Below are 9,366 nucleotides of genomic sequence, written 5' to 3'. Positions count from 1 at the left end.
CGTGTATGACAGTCTAATGACAGGCGTGTATGACAGTCTAATAACAGGCGTGTATGACAGTCTAATGATGGCAGGCGTGTATGACAGTCTAATGACAGGCGTGTATGACAGGCGTGTATGACAGTCTAATGACAGTCTAATGACAGGCGTGTATGACAGTCTAATGACAGGCGTGTATGGCAGGCGTGTATGACAGTCTAATGACAGGCGTGTATGACAGGCGTGTATGACAGTCTAATGACAGGCGTGTATGACAGTCTAATAACAGGCGTGTATGACAGTCTAATGACAGGCGTGTATGGCAGTCTAATGACAGGCGTGTATGACAGGCGTGTATGGCAGGCGTGTATGACAGTCTAATGACAGGCGTGTATGACAGTCTAATGACAGGCGTGTATGACAGTCTAATGACAGGCGTGTATGGCAGGCGTGTATGACAGTCTAATGACAGGCGTGTATGACAGGCGTGTATGACAGTCTAATGACAGACGTGTATGACAGTCTAATGGTGGCAGTTGGCACATATGCTGTACATTCTCTGGGGAATAGGGAGAACATTCTCTGGGGAATAGGGAGAACATTCTCTGGGGAATAGGGAGAACATTCTCTGGGGAATAGGGAGAACATTAAACCTTGTTTTAATTATACTTCAGGTCTATTTTCTATGTAGCCTTCTTTCATAGCTTATGATGAGCACATATTTACTTGTCAGTTTAAGCGAATAGACTTTTTTAGAGTTAATTTATTTCCACAAAGCTTGTGCCAAGACGAAACATAGACTCGACTCACTGTGGTTGTCAATACTGGCAAATATTTTACCACACACACACACACACACATATATATATATATATATACACACACGACTCATCTGATTTCAGGAACAATAAAGCAGTCCTTGTTTGTCTCCGTGAGTCAATCTGTTTTATTGCGAAATCTTCCCCCAGCATGTGAGACGCTTTTAAAAATAGCTTTAAAACCCTGGACTGTTTTCTTTGGAAACACGCAGACTTCCTCTCTCCTACACACACACACACACACACACACACACAGCAGATGTCCTCTCTCCTACACACACACACACACACACACACACACACACAGCAGACACAGTTCTCCTGTTTTTCTTAACCAGTGATGGTTAACTTGGGAGGACATTTTTTCACAGTTGGTCCAACGGGGCTTGTGGTTGCCGTGGACACCTAAATAGAACACAGGAGGTGAATCGTAGACGTTTGCAGGCACGCTGTGGTTTCCTACCCAGACTGGATTTACTTTACAGCCATTGGAAACCTGTCTTAGAGAGAGGAGGATCTCACTCAGACCTGTACCAGACCAGTACCAGACCAGACCTGTACCAGACCAGACCAGACCAGACCTGTACCAGACCAGACCAGACCTGTACCAGACCAGACCAGACCAGACCTGTACCAGACCAGACCTGTACCAGACCAGACCTGTACCAGACCAGACCAGACCTGTACCAGACCAGACCTGTACCAGACCTGTACCAGACCAGACCTGTACCAGACCAGACCAGACCTGTACCAGACCAGACCAGACCTGTACCAGACCAGACCAGACCAGACCTGTACCAGACCAGACCAGACCAGACCTGGACCAGACCTGTACCAGACCAGACCAGACCTGTACCAGACCTGTACCAGACCAGACCAGACCAGACCTGTACCAGACCTGTACCAGACCAGACCTGTACCAGACCAGACCTGTACCAGACCAGACCAGACCTGTACCAGACCAGACCAGACCTGGACCAGACCAGACCTGTACCAGACCAGACCAGACCTGGACCAGACCAGACCTGTACCAGACCAGACCAGACCTGTACCAGACCAGACCTGGACCAGACCAGACCTGGACCAGACCAGACCAGACCAGACCTGTACCAGACCAGACCTGTACCAGACCAGACCAGACCTGTACCAGACCAGACCAGACCTGTACCAGACCAGACCAGACCTGGACCAGACCTGTACCAGACCAGACCAGACCTGTACCAGACCAGACCAGACCAGACCAGACCTGTACCAGACCAGACCAGACCTGTACCAGACCAGACCAGACCTGTACCAGACCAGACCTGTACCAGACCAGACCTGTACCAGACCTGTACCAGACCAGACCAGACCAGACCTGGACCAGACATGACCTGGGGTTGTTTTAGACCACTGAAATAGACTGTGGGACCAACACTAGACTTGGGGGCAACAGACACACACTGGGCTAGACCAAGGGGCAGCAGACACACACTGGGCTAGACCGAGGGGCAGCAGACACACACTGGGCTAGACCGAGGGGCAGCAGACACACACTGGGCTAGACCGAGGGGCAGCAGACACACACTGGGCTAGACCGAGGGGCAGCAGACACACACTGGGCTAGACCGAGGGGCAGCAGACACACACTGGGCTAGACCGAGGGGCAGCAGACACACACTGGGCTAGACCGAGGGGCAGCAGACACACTGGGCTAGACCGAGGGGCAGCAGACACACTGGGCTAGACCGAGGGACAACAGACACACTGGGCTAGACCGAGGGGCAGCAGACACACACTGGGCTAGACCGAGGGGCAGCAGACACACACTGGGCTAGACCGAGGGGCAGCAGACACACACTGGGCTAGACCGAGGGGCAGCAGGCACACACTGGGCTAGACCGAGGGGCAGCAGACACACACTGGGCTAGACCGAGGGGCAGCAGGCACACACTGGGCTAGACCGAGGGGCAGCAGACACACACTGGGCTAGACCGAGGGGCAGCAGACACACTGGGCTAGACCGAGGGGCAGCAGACACACTGGGCTAGACCGAGGGACAACAGACACACACTGGGCTAGACCGAGGGGCAGCAGACACACACTGGGCTAGACCGAGGGGCAGCAGACACACACTGGGCTAGACCGAGGGGCAGCAGACACACTGGGCTAGACCGAGGGGCAACAGACACACTGGGCTAGACCGAGGGGCAGCAGACACACACTGGGCTAGACCGAGGGGCAGCAGACACACACTGGGCTAGACCGAGGGGCAGCAGACATACACTGGGCTAGACCCAGGGGCAGCAGCTACCCACCGTGGCTTCTGACACTGGAGCTGCTTAACGTGACTAGGTCCCACCACAGTGTTGTTAGTTTGGGATCTCATTATGAGTGTGCTGTGGTAGTCTGTGGAACTCTGGAACCCACATAGAGAACCTTCTCCTTTCTCTCTTCTCTGCACATCTTCCCAGGTTGTAGCTGGAAAAAATACAATGTACTTTCTATTTTGGGCTCTCTATCACGCACTCACTCACTCACTCACAAAACAGGAACTTTGTGTGGGGTCTCTGTCCGTGAACAATTAGCTGTGTTAAATCGGGTTGCCCTTTTCACTGACAGGCTGAGTGGCCTGTCTTCTCTCTTTCTTTCTCTCTCTCTCCTTCCTGCTAAAAAGATTGATAATAATTGTATCAATAGTTCATGCTATTTCACACTGCTGGTGCTGTGAGCTTATCGATGTTTAGTTTTACCCACCTGCCCTTCAAACTAGTACTCATATAGCGTGGTGCAGTGTGGCTGAACCACACATAAACCCTCCCTGGTACCATACTTTTGGGTAAGAAAACACACACATGCGAACACAAACACACACACATTCAACTTCTAGTTCTAGAATGCTGTAAATCAATTTACCACTCTTCACCTCCTTTCCCATGGCAACGGTAACATGTCAGAGAAGCCTGCTCCTGAGCTCTGGGTTTTAAGCCTAAATGAAAATACCAAATACTAACTAGTTGCTTAATTTATACTATGCAAACATAAACTCCTAGCTGTTCCAGATAAAGTACCAACTATGGTTTCATTCAGTTGAAAAGCGTTTTTATCTGAGAGAATTTAGTTTGGAAGTTCTCAAAAGAACCTCTTTAGTATTAAAAGAAATTGGATTTCATTCTGAACCAACCTACTTTGCCTGATGGTGAGCAAAGATGTGACAAATTAGTTAAAGAATTTCATGTCTCATATCATTATGTTGAAATACACTATATATACAAAAGTATGTAAACACCCCTTCAAATGAGTGGATTCGGCTATTTCAGCCACACCCGTTGCTGACAGGTATATAAAATCCAGCACACAGACATGCAATCTCCATAGACAAACATTGGCAGTAGAATGGCCTTACTGAAGAGCTCAGTGACTTTCAACGTGGCACCGGCATAGGATGCCATCTTTCCAAAAAGTCAGTTTGTCAAATTTCTGCCCTGCTAGAGCTGCCCTGCTAGAGCTGCCCTGCTAGAGCTGCCCCGGTCAACTGTAATTGCTGAAATTGTGAAGTGGAAACGAGCTTCATGAAATGGGTTTCCATGGCTAAGCAGCCACACACAAGCCTCAAATCACCATGCGCAATTCAAAGCGTTGGCTGGAGTGGTGTAAAGCTCGCCGCCATTGGACTCTGGAGCAGGGGAAACACGTTGTCTGGAGATGAATCACGCTTCACCGTCTGGTAGTCCTATGGACGAATCTGTGTTTGGCAGATGCCAAGAGAATGCTACCTGCCCCCAATGCATAGTGCCAACTGTAAAGTTTGGTGGAGGAGGAATTGGGCTAGTCCCCTTAGTTCCAGTGAAGTGAAATCTTAACACTACAGCATACAATGACATTCTAGACAGTTCTGTGCTTCCAACATTGTGGCAACAGTTTGAGGAAGGATCTTTCCTGTTTCAGCATGACAATGCCTCTGTGCACAAAGCGAGGTCCATACGGAAATGGTTTGTCGAGATCCATGTGGAAGAGCTTGACTGGTCTTCCAATAAGTGTAGAGGCTGTTATAGCAGCACAGGGGGGGACCAACTCCATATTAATGCCCATGATTTTGGAATGAGAACAGGTGTCCACATACTCTTGGTCATTGTAGTGTGCCATAAGCATCATGCCTCAACTCCCAAAACATAAAAACATTTTCCCTATCCTGGCACACACCAGATTTAACATTCACATTTGTACCAATCCTCTTTTAAGGAACAGGCTTCTGAAGGGAAATCTGCTGACAGTTTTCATGGATCATCTGGAATTGCAAAAAAGATTGAGGCAAACTTTCATCTTTCCTTTGAAGTGCCCAGTCCAGTTAATGATTCTGCAAGGTTAATGGAAATGTGGCACAGTCACACATACCCCAACCAGACAGGCGGGGGGGATTGTGCCAGGACTTTTATCATGTTAATGATATCTGAGTGAGACGGACTAACAAAATCAATGGGGGCCCCCTGGAGGTCAGGGCCCCCCTGGCACATGCCCTGTGTGCCCAGTCGGTATTCAGCCATGATTACTACAAGTTTAGATCGCTGGCTAGACTCATTTACCAATGTAAAAATGGTTAACTAACATGGATAATTGAGTGACTATCAGTGGCTGACATAACAAGAGAGAAACTGTTGATGCACAACCACATGTAGAAATTGCACCTTGTGTATTCTACTATTCTAACTGTCAACAGGAAGTTGAGATCCCGACTGAGTTCTAAAAACAATTCAACACACTTCGGTCAGGTCATGTTTGTCTCTTGGAACCGGCTCTGTCTGGATCATAAGGGTCAAACATAAAATAAAGTACTTGGCATGAAGAGACAAAGTGTGGTTAAATATTCCTAACTTCCCCAACATACTGCATGCTGGTATTCCATGCACAAGGCCAGGAGGTTACCTCTAGTCAGGAAAAGCTCCTGTCCCTAATGATGAAATGCTATATACTGTGTATATATATATATATATAAACCAGTAAAATTGTAATTGTGTACTTTTAGAATCAACCTTTCTACAAGGTATGGTATTGTATATACTAGTATTGGTTGAATGACTATGTGTTTGGACACATGCCATTCTCTGGGCCTTAATGTTAGTTCCATGACCCTAAACAAACATTCTCTCACCACAGCATCAGGTATTTATGACTCTGGCTACTCAACAAGCTACACATTAAACCAGAGAGGGAGAGAGAGAACTTTCTCATGCTCTATGTTCCCCAGGTACCTTACTGTTATTATTTTTATGGCCCCAGCATTGTAAAGGCAGATATTCCTGACCTTGGGAGTTGGACTTTGCCATGTGACATTCTCAAAACACTTGGTACTATAGAAGTCAAACAGAACAGCAGGTTGCTGATCATCATCGTCAAAATACCTCAAATATCTTCCAGAAGGATGATGGACAATCAAAGGTTGGTTGATTCTCTGATATGGTTTCTTCTTCTAAGAGGTTTGTTTAGGGGAGATCTTCCGATAACTCTTCATGCAGTCTCTTCACAAACTGCAAGCAACACTGGGACTGAAATGTCTGTCAAATATCTAGGTTCTGTGAAGATCCTCAGTGGTGTCAAATATCTAGGTTCTGTGAAGATCCTCGGTGGTGTCAAATATCTAGGTTCTGTGAAGATCCTCACTGGTGTCAAATATCTAGGTTCTGTGAAGATCCTCAGTGGTGTCAAATATCTAGGTTCTGTGAAGTTCATCAGTGGTGTAAAATATATAGGTTCTGTGAAGATCCTCACTGGTGTGAAATATCTAGGTTCTGTGAAGTTCATCAGTGGTGTAAAATATATAGGTTCTGTGAAGATCCTCAGTGGTGTCAAATATCTAGGTTCTGTGAAGATCCTCAGTGGTGTCAAATATCTAGGTTCTGTGAAGATCCTCAGTGGTGTCAAATATCTAGGTTCTGTGAAGATCCTCGGTGGTGTAAAATATCTAGGTTCTGTGAAGATCCTCGGTGGTGTAAAATATCTAGGTTCTGTAAAGATCCTCAGTGGGGTGAAATATCTAGGTTCTGTGAAGATCCTCAGTGGTGTGAAATATCTAGGTTATGTGAAGATCCTCGGTGGTGTAAAATATCTAGGTTATGTGAAGATCCTCGGTGGTGTAAAATATCTAGGTTCTGTGAAGATCCTCAGTGGTGTCAAATATCTAGGTTCTGTGAAGATCCTCAGTGGTGTAAAATATCTAGGTTATGTGAAGATCCTCGGTGGTGTAAAATATCTAGGTTATGTGAAGATCCTCGGTGGTGTAAAATATCTAGGTTCTGTGAAGATCCTCGGTGGTGTGCTTTGACAAATCCATTGATGTTGGATTAGGTGGGGATTGGATAGTGGATCTGAAAACTTGCTGATCACCAGCATTTTGTCCAGAGAGTGCACAGCTGATTCACTGCTTTCTCTTTAATGAGCACTTAGTATAATGTACAGGATTGTCTTTATAGCTTTATGGGGATCATTAGGCTGAATGCTTTGGTTTTAAATGAATTAAACATTATACATTGTTGTTCGGAGGCGCCACGGACTGCAGATTTAAAACCGGTTGTCTACTAACTCATCTTGGCACTGGCACAGCTCCAGAACTCATAGCGTGGGACAGTCTCTCATTTAGCAGTTTCTCCATGCACTCTCAGCACAGACAGACCGGTGGAAATACTACGGTGCGCGCACAAACACACACACTCTAGTCTACACACATTCCAGACACTTGCAGACGCTTGTGTTACGCGGACTCCACTAGATACCGTAGCAGCTGGCGTTGCGAACTCAAGTCAACAAGAGGAAACATCCACGAGTCGTGACATCCTCGGAGTCGGCTCCGTTTACACATCCGTACTCCACTCGCATACTCAGACAGACAAGGACTCTTTCGGGACAGCTTCAGTGTTACTGTCTACCTTTGCCAACTTTCTATAAACCAAGAAGGATTGAAACACAGATTTTGATATAATTTTCCAGTGCGTGTTGGAGCGCCTATATATTATATTTGTGGCATGTTGTAGCGCACCGCCAGAGGAAGACAGCGACCATACACGTGGGTACCTTTTATAAACGTCTGCTGTGTAGCTTATTGACTTGATTTGCCTAACGTTAGTGGTGGTTGTCAACTCCGCCTGTAGCCATGATATAAAGTTGTCGAATGATACCGTGCCCTGTTATAAATAGATATAATATATACCGAAATAGCGATGCAACACCAGAGCAGTAGCATAGACTGTCTCCGGGATTGGTTTTAGGTGTGCGTCTGCAGCGTTCTGGAGAGAGGTGAGACGTTGGCGGTTTCAGAGACGCGGGCAACCCCGTATGTCCTTTGACCTTGTCCTTTGTATCTTTTAGAGGGGACATATTGATATACTGTCAAAATGTCAACAAAAAACAACAATCTAAACGTGTTGGATGACAGAGACTAATGGAGTAGGGAGACAGTTGAGAGCTCTGGGACTGGCAGAGACTAATGGAGTAGGGAGACAGTTGAGAGCTCTGGGACTGGCAGGGACACCTCAGACAGAGACTAATGGAGTAGGGAGACAGTTGAGAGCTCTGGGACTGGCAGAGACTAATGGAGTAGGGAGACAGTTGAGAGCTCTGGGACTGGCAGAGACTAATGGAGTAGGGAGACAGTTGAGAGCTCTGGGACTGGCAGAGACTAATGGAGTAGGGAGACAGTTGAGAGCTCTGGGACTGACAGAGACTAATGGAGTAGGGAGACAGTTGAGAGCTCTGGGACTGGCAGGGACACCTTCTATCCCTCTTCTGCATGTATGGTGAAGGTCAGGTTTGGCAAGGTAACGGTACAAGGGTGATGGAGTTCTCATTTTTTATACTTCAACTTGATTTGATTAAAACAAACTTTAATGGATAAAGAAAATGTAAAGAAGTAAAAGTTTTTAAAAAATCAAATAAAATAGAGGGATTGATAGAGGATATGATCCTGGTTCAAGGGGAAGGGTTGGGTAGAGGATATTAACCTGGTTTAGGTTTAAAGGGAAGGGTTGGGTAGAGGATATTAACCTGGTTTAGGTTTAAAGGGAAGGGTTGGGTAGAGGATATTAACCTGGTTTAGGTTTAAAGGGAGGGGTTGGGTAGAAGATACCAACTACCACCAGGTTAATGGTAAGGGTCCTTGGGAAAGAGGTAAATAACTTGATTAAAATGAGAAACTAGGGGATGGAAACGTATTCTTCAGGATACTGGAAGGGCAGTGGTGGTTTGTGATTTTTGAGTGGTGGGATGAATGTTTGCGGTTCTTGTTGATTTTGTTTGGGAGACAGTCAAGATGGACAGTACCTTTTTTATATGGGGGACACAGGTAGATCTCCGATCTGGATTGATCAATACTGCCATGTCATCAATGACAATTAAACTTAGTGAATGTGTATGCTGTAGGTTATGTGAGCACGAGCACCTGTATAGGTCAAGTAGAGTAGATCATTGGAGGGACTTATTGGCATAATATGACTGTTAGGCCTGTATCCCCACTGCCCTTAAAACAGCATCCCAGTAAGCGTTTTGATGTCTTTTGGACATCTCTTTTTGGTCCTCAGTCTTTAAATTGTTTTTATTTTTT

General features: G+C 46.4%; 1 protein-coding gene and 1 long non-coding RNA gene across 5 annotated transcripts in view; one reads left to right on the top strand and one right to left on the bottom strand.

Annotated features, from left to right (window-relative positions):
* Positions 1-9,366, bottom strand: part of LOC135572848 (uncharacterized) — a 124,731-nt gene that overhangs the window by 25,950 nt on the left and 89,415 nt on the right. The window lies entirely within an intron of this gene.
* The window catches only part of LOC135572847 (proline-rich protein 5-like), an 84,900-nt gene continuing 82,795 nt past the window's right edge, over positions 7,262-9,366 (top strand). The window contains 1 exon segment of the mRNA XM_065021326.1: positions 7,262-7,833. The gene's annotated coding sequence lies outside the window, so the exon portion shown is untranslated.

This window comes from Oncorhynchus nerka, linkage group LG8 (assembly GCF_034236695.1).
Source record: "Oncorhynchus nerka isolate Pitt River linkage group LG8, Oner_Uvic_2.0, whole genome shotgun sequence".
Taxonomy (NCBI): domain Eukaryota; kingdom Metazoa; phylum Chordata; class Actinopteri; order Salmoniformes; family Salmonidae; genus Oncorhynchus; species Oncorhynchus nerka.
The sequence above is the reverse complement of the archived record's forward strand: the minus strand, read 5'-3'. Positions and strand labels throughout refer to the sequence as shown.